This window comes from Procambarus clarkii, chromosome 15, assembly GCF_040958095.1.
Source record: "Procambarus clarkii isolate CNS0578487 chromosome 15, FALCON_Pclarkii_2.0, whole genome shotgun sequence".
In the NCBI taxonomy this organism is placed as follows: domain Eukaryota; kingdom Metazoa; phylum Arthropoda; class Malacostraca; order Decapoda; family Cambaridae; genus Procambarus; species Procambarus clarkii.
In genome coordinates this window covers 27,357,338-27,369,892 of record NC_091164.1, presented here as the reverse complement: position 1 = coordinate 27,369,892, position 12,555 = coordinate 27,357,338, and positions in this window count along the sequence as shown.

Here is a 12,555-nt window from a genome sequence, read left to right as displayed (position 1 = left end):
GAAAACGAGTCCTGGGACCCATCGCCATTTTCAGTAATTGGCATATTTTCGGTATAAAATGTCGTAATATGAAAATGAAAATAGTTGCAGAGAGTCAGAATTCGACTCAAAAATCACTCTCAGGAGTCAAATTTCCAACATTTCAGATATTTTGAAAACTTCAGGGGGGTTTGGCCAAAATATAACCCATCGCCGTTTTCATTATTTGGCATATTTTCGGTATAAAAAGTCGTAATTTGAAAATGAAAATAGATGCAGAGAGTCAGAATTCGATTAAAAAATTAATACTCAGGTGTCAAATTTTCGACATTTCAGATATTTTGAAAACTGCACGAGAGTTTGGGCAAAATATGACCCGTCGACGTTTTTAGTAATTGGCATATTTTCTGTATAAAAAGTCATAATTTGAAAATGAAAATAGTTGCAGAGAGTCAGAATTCAACTCAAAAATCACTCTCAGGAGTCAAATTTCCGACATTTCAGATATTTTGAAAACTGCAGGGGGGGTTTGGGCAAAATATGACCCATCGTTGTTTTCATTAGTTGGTATAGTTTCGATATAAAAACTCGTAATATCAAAATTAAAATAGGTGCAGAGAGTCAGAATTCGGCTCGAAAATCATACTCAGGAGTAAAATTTCCGACATTTCAGATATTTTGAAAACTACAGGAGGGGGGGGGGGTTGGTTGGTGAAAATATGACCCATCGCCATTTTCAGTAATTGGCATATTGTCGGTATAAAAATTCGTAATTTTAAAATGAAAATAGGTGTAGAGAGTCAGAATTCTGCTCGAAAATCACACTCAGGAGTCAAATTACAGACATTTCACATATTTTGAAAACTGCAGGGGGGGTTTGGGCAAAATATGACCCATCGCCGTTTTCAATAATTGGCATATTTTTGGTATAAAACGTCGTAATTTGAAAACGAAAATAGATGCAGAGAGTCAGAATTCTGCTCGAAAATCACACTCAGGAGTCAAATTTTCGACATTTCAGATATTTTAAAAACTGCAGGGGGGTTTGGGCAAAATATGACACATCGCTGTTTTCCGTAATTGGCATATTTTCGGTATAAAACCCGTAATTTGAAAATGAAAAGAGATGCAGAGAGTCAGAATTCGGCTAAACATCATACTCAGGAGTCAAATTTTCGACATTTCAGATATTTTGAAAACTGCAGGGGGGTTTGGGCAAAATATGATCCATCGCCGTTTTCCGAAATTGGCATATTTTCAGTATAAAATTTCGTAGTTTGAAAATTAAAAAAGGTGGAAAGAGCCAGTATTAGTCTCAAAAATCCCTTTCAGGCATCAAATTTCCGACATTTCAGATATTTTGAATTCTGCAGGGGTGTTTGGCCAAAATATGACCAATTGCTATTTTCAGTAACTGGCATATTTTCGGTATAAAAATTCGTAGTTTGAAAATGAATATAGGTGCAGAGAGTCAGAATTCGGCTCAAAAATCTCCTTCAGGCATCAAATTTCCGACATTTCAGATATTTTGAAAACTGCAGCGTGTTTGGGCAAAATATGACCCATCGCATTTTTCAGTAACTTGTATTTTTTCGGTATAAAAAGTCGTAATTTGAAAATGAAAATAAGAGGAGAGAATCAGAATTTGACTCAAAAAACATGCTCAGGAGTCAAATTTCTGTTTTTTCAGATATTTTGAAAACTTCAGGGGGGTTTGGGCAAAATATGACCCATCGCGGTTTTCAGTAATTGGCATATTTTCGGTATAAAAATTCGTAGTTTGAAAATGAAAATAAGTGCAGAGAGTCAGAATTTGGCTCAAAAAACTCCTTCAGGCAGCAAATTTTCGAAATTTCAGATATTTTGAAAACTGCAGCGTGTTTGGGCAAAATATGACCTATCGACTTTTTCAGTAACTGGTATTTTTTCGGTATAAAAAGTCGTAATTTGAAAATGAAAATAGGTGGAGAGAATCAGAATTTGACTCAAAAACCATGCTCAGGAGTCAAATTTCTGGTATTTCAGATATTTTGAAAACTGCAGGGCGGTTTGGGCAAAATATGACCCATCGCCGTTATCAGTAATTGGCATTGTTTCGGTATAAAGAGTCGTAAGTCGAAAATGAAAACAGATGCAAAGAGTCAAAATTCAGCTAAAAAATTTCGCTCAGGAGTCAAATTTCCGACAATTCAGATAATTTGAAAAATTCAGGGGAATTTAGACATAATATGACCCTTCGCCTTTCTCAGAAATTGACATATTTTCAGTATAAATAGTCGTAATATGAAAATGAAAATAAGTGCAGAGAGTTAGAATTCGGGTCAAAAAACACGCTCAGGAGACAAATTTCCGACATTTCAGATACTGTTAAAACTTCAGGGGGGTTTGGGCAAAATATGACCAATCACCGTTTTTAGCAATTGGCATATTTTCGGTATAAAAAAGTCGTAATTTTAAAATGAAAATTGGAGTGGAGAGTCCAAAATCTGCTAAAAAATTACGGTCAGGAGTCAAATTACCGACATTTCACTTGTTTTGAAAAATGCAGGGGGGTTTGGCCAAAATATGACCCATCGCGGTTTTCAGTAATTAGCATATTTTCGTTATAAATAGTCGTAATTTGAAAACGAAAATAGGTGCAAAGAGTCTAAATTCTGCTCAAAATTCACACTCAGTAGTTAAATTACAGACATTTCACTTGTTATGAAAAATGCAGGGAGTTTTGGGCAAAATATGACCCAGAGTTGTTTTCAGTAATTGGCATTTTTTTGGTAAAAAAAGTCGTAATTTGAAAATGAAAATAGATGCAGAGAGTCAGAATTTGGCTCAAAAATCATACTCAGGAGTCAAATTTTCGACATTTCAGATATTTTGAAAACTGCAGGGGGGTTTGGGCAAAATATGACCCGTCGACGTTTTTAGTAATTGGCATATTTTCTGTATAAAAAGTCATAATTTAAAAATGAAAATAGTTGCAGAGAGTCAGAATTCAACTCAAAAATCACTCTCAGGAGTCAAATTTCCGACATTTCAGATATTTTGAAAACTGCAGGGGGGGTTTGGGCAAAATATGACCCATCGTTGTTTTCATTAGTTGGTATAGTTTCGATATAAAAACTCGTAATATCAAAATGAAAATAAGTGCAGAGAGTCAGAATTCGGCTCAAAAATCATACTCAGGAGTAAAATTTCTGACATTTCAGATATTTTGAAAACTACAGGAGGGGGGGGGGGGGTTGGTTGGTGAAAATATGGCCCATCGCCATTTTCAGTAATTGGCATATTGTCGGTATAAAAAGTCGAAATTTTAAAATGAAAATAGGTGTAGAGTCAGAATTCTGCTCGAAAATCACACTCAGGAGTCAAATTACAGACATTTCACATATTTTGAAAATTGCAGGGGGGGTTTGGGCAAAATATGACCCATCGCCGTTTTCAATAATTGGCATATTTTCGGTATAAAAAGTCGTAATTTGAAAACGAAAATAGATGCAGAGAGTCAGAATTCTGCTCGAAAATCACACTCAGGAGTCAAATTTTCGACATTTCAGATATTTTAAAAACTGCAGGGGGGTTTGGGCAAAATATGACACATCGCCGTTTTCCGTAATTGGCATATTTTCGGTATAAAACCCGTAATTTGAAAATGAAAAGAGATGCAGAGAGTCAGAATTCAGCTAAACATCATACTGAGGAGTCAAATTTTCGACATTTCTGATATTTTGAAAACTGCAGGGGGGTTAGGGCAAAATATGATCCATCGCCGTTTTCCGTAATTGGCATATTTTCGGTATAAAACCCGTAATTTGAAAATGAAAAGAGATGCAGAGAGTCAGAATTCAGCTAAACATCATACTGAGGAGTCAAATTTTCGACATTTCTGATATTTTGAAAACTGCAGGGGGGTTTGGGCAAAATATGATCCATCGCCGTTTTCCGAAATTGGCATATTTTCAGTATAAAATTTCGTAGTTTGAAAATGAAAAAAGGTGGAAAGAGCCAGTATTAGTCTCAAAAATCACTTTCAGGCATCAAATTTCCGACATTTCAGATATTTTGAATTCTGCAGGGGTGTTTGGTCAAAATATGACCAATTGCTATTTTCAGTAACTGGCATATTTTCGGTATAAAAATTCGTTATTTGAAAATGAATATAGGTGCAGAGAGTCAGAATTCGGCTCAAAAATCTCCTTCAGGCATCAAATTTCCGACATTTCAGATATTTTGAAAACTGCAGCGTGTTTGGGCAAAATATGACCCATCGCATTTTTCAGTAACTTGTATTTTTTCGGTATAAAAAGTCGTAATTTGAAAATGAAAATAAGAGGAGAGAATCAGAATTTGACTCAAAAAACATGCTCAGGAGTCAAATTTCTGTTTTTTCAGATATTTTGAAAACTTCAGGGGGGTTTGGGCAAAATATGACCCATCGCGGTTTTCAGTAATTGGCATATTTTCGGTATAAAAATTCGTAGTTTGAAAATGAAAATAAGTGCAGAGAGTCAGAATTTGGCTCAAAAAACTCCTTCAGGCAGCAAATTTTCGAAATTTCAGATATTTTGAAAACTGCAGCGTGTTTGAGCAAAATATGACCTATCGACTTTTTCAGTAACTGGTATTTTTTCGGTATAAAAAGTCGTAATTTGAAAATGAAAATAGGTGGAGAGAATCAGAATTTGACTCAAAAACCATGCTCAGGAGTCAAATTTCTGGTATTTCAGATATTTTGAAAACTGCAGGGCGGTTTGGGCAAAATATGACCCATCGCCGTTATCAGTAATTGGCATTGTTTCGGTATAAAGAGTCGTAAGTCGAAAATGAAAACAGATGCAAAGAGTCAAAATTCAGCTAAAAAATTTCGCTCAGGAGTCAAATTTCCGACAATTCAGATAATTTGAAAAATTCAGGGGAATTTAGGCATAATATGACCCTTCGCCTTTCTCAGAAATTGACATATTTTCAGTATAAATAGTCGTAATATGAAAATGAAAATAAGTGCAGAGAGTTAGAATTCGGGTCAAAAAACACGCTCAGGAGACAAATTTCCTACATTTCAGATATTGTTAAAACTTCAGGGGGGTTTGGGCAAAATATGACCAATCACCGTTTTTAGCAATTGGCATATTTTCGGTATAAAAAAGTCGTAATTTTAAAATGAAAATTGGAGTGGAGAGTCCGAAATCTGCTAAAAAATTACGGTCAGGAGTCAAATTACCGACATTTCACTTGTTTTGAAAAATGCAGGGGGGTTTGGCCAAAATATGACCCATCGCGGTTTTCAGTAATTAGCATATTTTCGTTATAAATAGTCGTAATTTGAAAACGAAAATAGGTGCAATGAGTCTAAATTCTGCTCAAAATTCACACTCAGTAGTTAAATTACAGACATTTCACTTGTTATGAAAAATGCAGGGAGTTTTGGGCAAAATATGACCCATCGTTGTTTTCATTAGTTGGTATAGTTTCGATATAAAAACTCGTAATATCAAAATGAAAATAAGTGCAGAGAGTCAGAATTCGGCTCAAAAATCATACTCAGGAGTAAAATTTCTGACATTTCAGATATTTTGAAAACTACAGGAGGGGGGGGGGGGGGGTTGGTTGGTGAAAATATGGCCCATCGCCATTTTCAGTAATTGGCATATTGTCGGTATAAAAAGTCGAAATTTTAAAATGAAAATAGGTGTAGAGTCAGAATTCTGCTCGAAAATCACACTCAGGAGTCAAATTACAGACATTTCACATATTTTGAAAATTGCAGGGGGGGTTTGGGCAAAATATGACCCATCGCCGTTTTCAATAATTGGCATATTTTCGGTATAAAAAGTCGTAATTTGAAAACGAAAATAGATGCAGAGAGTCAGAATTCTGCTCGAAAATCACACTCAGGAGTCAAATTTTCGACATTTCAGATATTTTAAAAACTGCAGGGGGGTTTGGGCAAAATATGACACATCGCCGTTTTCCGTAATTGGCATATTTTCGGTATAAAACCCGTAATTTGAAAATGAAAAGAGATGCAGAGAGTCAGAATTCAGCTAAACATCATACTGAGGAGTCAAATTTTCGACATTTCTGATATTTTGAAAACTGCAGGGGGGTTTGGGCAAAATATGATCCATCGCCGTTTTCCGTAATTGGCATATTTTCGGTATAAAACCCGTAATTTGAAAATGAAAAGAGATGCAGAGAGTCAGAATTCAGCTAAACATCATACTGAGGAGTCAAATTTTCGACATTTCTGATATTTTGAAAACTGCAGGGGGGTTTGGGCAAAATATGATCCATCGCCGTTTTCCGAAATTGGCATATTTTCAGTATAAAATTTCGTAGTTTGAAAATGAAAAAAGGTGGAAAGAGCCAGTATTAGTCTCAAAAATCACTTTCAGGCATCAAATTTCCGACATTTCAGATATTTTGAATTCTGCAGGGGTGTTTGGTCAAAATATGACCAATGGCTATTTTCAGTAACTGGCATATTTTCGGTATAAAAATTCGGTTTTTGAAAATGAATATAGGTGCAGAGAGTCAGAATTCGGCTCAAAAATCTCCTTCAGGCATCAAATTTCCGACATTTCAGATATTTTGAAAACTGCAGCGTGTTTGGGCAAAATATGACCCATCGCATTTTTCAGTAACTTGTATTTTTTCGGTATAAAAAGTCGTAATTTGAAAATGAAAATAAGAGGAGAGAATCAGAATTTGACTCAAAAAACATGCTCAGGAGTCAAATTTCTGTTTTTTCAGATATTTTGAAAACTTCAGGGGGGTTTGGGCAAAATATGACCCATCGCGGTTTTCAGTAATTGGCATATTTTCGGTATAAAAATTCGTAGTTTGAAAATGAAAATAAGTGCAGAGTGTCAGAATTTGGCTCAAAAAACTCCTTCAGGCAGCAAATTTTCGAAATTTCAGATATTTTGAAAACTGCAGCGTGTTTGGGCAAAATATGACCTATCGACTTTTTCAGTAACTGGTATTTTTTCGGTATAAAAAGTCGTAATTTGAAAATGAAAATAGGTGGAGAGAATCAGAATTTGACTCAAAAACCATGCTCAGGAGTCAAATTTCTGGTATTTCAGATATTTTGAAAACTGCAGGGCGGTTTGGGCAAAATATGACCCATCGCCGTTATCAGTAATTAGCATTGTTTCGGTATAAAGAGTCGTAAGTCGAAAATGAAAACAGATGCAAAGAGTCAAAATTCAGCTAAAAAATTTCGCTCAGGAGTCAAATTTCCGACAATTCAGATAATTTGAAAAATTCAGGGGAATTTAGACATAATATGACCCTTCGCCTTTCTCAGAAATTGACATATTTTCAGTATAAATAGTCGTAATATGAAAATGAAAATAAGTGCAGAGAGTTAGAATTCGGGTCAAAAAACACGCTCAGGAGACAAATTTCCGACATTTCAGATACTGTTAAAACTTCAGGGGGGTTTGGGCAAAATATGACCAATCACCGTTTTTAGCAATTGGCATATTTTCGGTATAAAAAAGTCGTAATTTTAAAATGAAAATTGGAGTGGAGAGTCCGAAATCTGCTAAAAAATTACGGTCAGGAGTCAAATTACCGACATTTCACTTGTTTTGAAAAATGCAGGGGGGTTTGGCCAAAATATGACCCATCGCGGTTTTCAGTAATTAGCATATTTTCGTTATAAATAGTCGTAATTTGAAAACGAAAATAGGTGCAAAGAGTCTAAATTCTGCTCAAAATTCACACTCAGTAGTTAAATTACAGACATTTCACTTGTTATGAAAAATGCAGGGAGTTTTGGGCAAAATATGACCCAGAGTTGTTTTCAGTAATTGGCATTTTTTTGGTAAAAAAAGTCGTAATTTGAAAATGAAAATAGATGCAGAGAGTCAGAATTTGGCTCAAAAATCATACTCAGGAGTCAAATTTTCGACATTTCAGATATTTTGAAAACTGCAGGGGGGTTTGGGCAAAATATGACCCGTCGACGTTTTTAGTAATTGGCATATTTTCTGTATAAAAAGTCATAATTTAAAAATGAAAATAGTTGCAGAGAGTCAGAATTCAACTCAAAAATCACTCTCAGGAGTCAAATTTCCGACATTTCAGATATTTTGAAAACTGCAGGGGGGGTTTGGGCAAAATATGACCCATCGTTGTTTTCATTAGTTGGTATAGTTTCGATATAAAAACTCGTAATATCAAAATGAAAATAAGTGCAGAGAGTCAGAATTCGGCTCGAAAATCATACTCAGGAGTAAAATTTCTGACATTTCAGATATTTTGAAAACTACAGGAGGGGGGGGGGGTTGGTTGGTGAAAATATGACCCATCGCCATTTTCAGTAATTGGCATATTGTCGGTATAAAAAGTCGAAATTTTAAAATGAAAATAGGTGTAGAGTCAGAATTCTGCTCGAAAATCACACTCAGGAGTCAAATTACAGACATTTCACATATTTTGAAAACTGCAGGGGGGGTTTGGGCAAAATATGACCCATCGCCGTTTTCAATAATTGGCATATTTTCGGTATAAAAAGTCGTAATTTGAAAACGAAAATAGATGCAGAGAGTCAGAATTCTGCTCGAAAATCACACTCAGGAGTCAAATTTTCGACATTTCAGATATTTTAAAAACTGCAGGGGGGTTTGGGCAAAATATGACACATCGCCGTTTTCCGTAATTGGCATATTTTCGGTATAAAACCCGTAATTTGAAAATGAAAAGAGATGCAGAGAGTCAGAATTCAGCTAAACATCATACTGAGGAGTCAAATTTTCGACATTTCTGATATTTTGAAAACTGCAGGGGGGTTTGGGCAAAATATGATCCATCGCCGTTTTCCGTAATTGGCATATTTTCGGTATAAAACCCGTAATTTGAAAATGAAAAGAGATGCAGAGAGTCAGAATTCAGCTAAACATCATACTGAGGAGTCAAATTTTCGACATTTCTGATATTTTGAAAACTGCAGGGGGGTTTGGGCAAAATATGATCCATCGCCGTTTTCCGAAATTGGCATATTTTCAGTATAAAATTTCGTAGTTTGAAAATGAAAAAAGGTGGAAAGAGCCAGTATTAGTCTCAAAAATCACTTTCAGGCATCAAATTTCCGACATTTCAGATATTTTGAATTCTGCAGGGGTGTTTGGGCAAAATATGACCAATCGCTATTTTCAGTAACTGGCATATTTTCGGTATAAAAATTCGTAGTTTGAAAATGAAAATAGCTGCAGAGAGTCGGAATCCGGCTCAAAAATCTCCTTCAGGCATCAAATTTCCGACATTTCAGATATTTTGAAAACTGCAGCGTGTTTGGGCAAAATATGACCCATCGCATTTTTCAGTAACTTGTATTTTTTCGGTATAAAAAGTCGTAATTTGAAAATGAAAATAAGAGGAGAGAATCAGAATTTGACTCAAAAATCATGCTCATGAGTCAAATTTCTGGTTTTTCAGATATTTTGAAAACTTCAGGGGGGTTTGGGCAAAATATGACCCATCGCGGTTTTCAGTAATTGGCATATTTTCGGTATAAAAATTCGTAGTTTGAAAATGAAAAAAAGTGCAGAGAGTCAGAATTTGGCTCAAAAAACTCCTTCAGGCATCAAATTTTCGAAATTTCAGATATTTTGAAAACTGCAGCGTGTTTGGGCAAAATATGACCTATCGACTTTTTCAGTAACTGGTATTTTTTCGGTATAAAAAGTCGTAATTTGAAAATGAAAATAGGTGGAGAGAATCAGAATTTGACTCAAAAACCATGCTCAGGAGTCAAATTTCTGGTATTTCAGATATTTTGAAAACTGCAGGGGGGTTTGGGCAAAATATGACCCATCGCCGTTATCAGTAATTGGCATTGTTTCGGTATAAAGAGTCGTAAGTCGAAAATGAAAACAGATGCAAAGAGTCAAAATTCAGCTAAAAAATTTCGCTCAGGAGTCAAATTTCCGACAATTCAGATAATTTGAAAAATTCAGGGGAATTTAGGCATAATATGACCCTTCGCCTTTCTCAGAAATTGACATATTTTCAGTATAAATAGTCGTAATATGAAAATGAAAATAAGTGCAGAGAGTTAGAATTCGTGTCAAAAAACACGCTCAGGAGACAAATTTCCGACATTTCAGATATTGTTAAAACTTCAGGGGGGTTTGGGCAAAATATGACCAATCGCCGTTTTTAGCAATTGGCATATTTTCGGTATAAAAAAGTCGTAATTTTAAAATGAAAATAGGAGTGGAGAGTCAGAAATCTGCTCAAAAATTACGGTCAGGAGTCAAATTACCGACATTTCACTTGTTTTGAAAAATGCAGGGGGGTTTGGCCAAAATATGACCCATCACGGTTTTCAGTAATTAGCATATTTTCGTTATAAATAGTCGTAATTTGAAAACGAAAATAGGTGCAAAGAGTCTGAATTCTGCTCAAAATTCACACTCAGTAGTTAAATTACAGACATTTCACTTGTTTTGAAAAATGCAAGGAGTTTTAGGCAAAATATGACCCAGAGTTGTTTTCAGTAATTGGCATTTTTTTGGTAAAAAAAGTCGTAATTTGAAAATGAAAATAGATGCAGAGAGTCAGAATTTGGCTCAAAAATCATACTCAGGAGTCAAATTTTCGACATTTCAGATATTTTGAAAACTGCAGGGGGGTTTGGGCAAAATATGACCCGTCGACGTTTTTAGTAATTGGCATATTTTCTGTATAAAAAGTCATAATTTGAAAATGAAAATAGTTGCAGAGAGTCAGAATTCAACTCAAAAATCACTCTCAGGAGTCAAATTTCCGAAATTTCAGATATTTTGAAAACTGCAGGGGGGGTTTAGGCAAAATATGACCCATCGTTGTTTTCATTAGTTGGTATAGTTTCGATATAAAAACTCGCAATATCAAAATGAAAATAGGTGCAGAGAGTCAGAATTCGGCTCGAAAATCACACTCAGGAGTCAAATTACAGACATTTCACATATTTTGAAAACTGCAGGGGGGGTTTGGGCAAAATATGACCCATCGCCGTTTTCAATAATTGGCATATTTTCGGTATAAAAAGTCGTAATTTGAAAACGAAAAAAGATGCAGAGAGTCAGAATTCTGCTCGACAATCACACTCAGGAGTCAAATTTTCGACATTTCAGATATTTTAAAAACTGCAGGGGGGTTTGGGCAAAATATGACACATCGCCGTTTTCCGTAATTGGCATATTTTCGGTATAAAACCCGTAATATGAAAATGAAAAGAGATGCAGAGAGTCAGAATTCGGCTAAACATCATACTCAGGAGTCAAATTTTCGACATTTCTGATATTTTGAAAACTGCAGGGGGGTTTGGGCAAAATATGATCCATCGCCGTTTTCCGAAATTGGCATATTTTCAGTATAAAATTTCGTAGTTTGGAAATGAAAAAAGGTGGAAAGAGCCAGTATTAGTCTCAAAAATCACTTTCAGGCAACAAATTTCCGACATTTCAGATATTTTGAATTCTGCAGGGGTGTTTGGGCAAAATATGACCAATCGCTATTTTCAGTAACTGGCATATTTTCGGTATAAAAATTCGTAGTTTGAAAATGAAAATAGGTGCAGAGAGTCAGAATTCGGCTCAAAAATCTCCTTCAGGCATCAAATTTCCGACATTTCAGATATTTTGAAAACTGCAGAGTGTTTGGGCAAAATATAACCCATTGCATTTTTCAGTAACTTGTATTTTTTCGGTATAAAAAGTCGTAATTTGAAAATGAAAATAAGAGGAGAGAATCAGAATTTGACTCAAAAATCATGCTCAGGAGTCAAATTTCTGGTTTTTCAGATATTTTGAAAACTTCAGGGGGGTTTGGGCAAAATATGACCCATCGCGGTTTTCAGTAATTGGCATATTTTCGGTATAAAAATTCGTAGTTTGAAAATGAAAATAAGTGCAGAGAGTCAGAATTTGGCTCAAAAAACTCCTTCAGACATTAAATTTTCGAAATTTCAGATATTTTGAAAACTGCAGCGTGTTTGGGCAAAATATGACCAATCGACTTTTTCAGTAACTGGTATTTTTTCGGTATAAAAAGTCGTAATTTGAAAATGAAAATAGGTGGAGAGAATCAGAATTTGACTCAAAAACCATGCTCAGGAGTCAAATTTCTGGTATTTCAGATATTTTGAAAACTGCAGGGGGGTTTGGGCAAAATATGACCCATCGCCGTTATCAGTAATTGGCATTGTTTCGGTATAAAGAGTCGTAAGTCGGAAATGAAAACAGATGCAAAGAGTCAAAATTCAGCTAAAAAATTTCGCTCAGGAGTCAAATTTCCGACAATTCAGATAATTTGAAAAATTCAGGGGAATTTAGGCATAATATGACCCTTCGCCTTTCTCAGAAATTGACATATTTTCAGTATAAATAGTCGTAATATGAAAATCAAAATAAGTGCAGAGAGTTAGAATTCGGGTCAAAAAACACGCTCAGGAGACAAATTTCCGACATTTCAGATATTGTTAAAACTTCAGGGGGGTTTGGGCAAAATATGACCAATCACCGTTTTTAGCAATTGGCATATTTTCGGTATAAAAAAGTCGTAATTTTAAAATGAAAATAGGAGTGG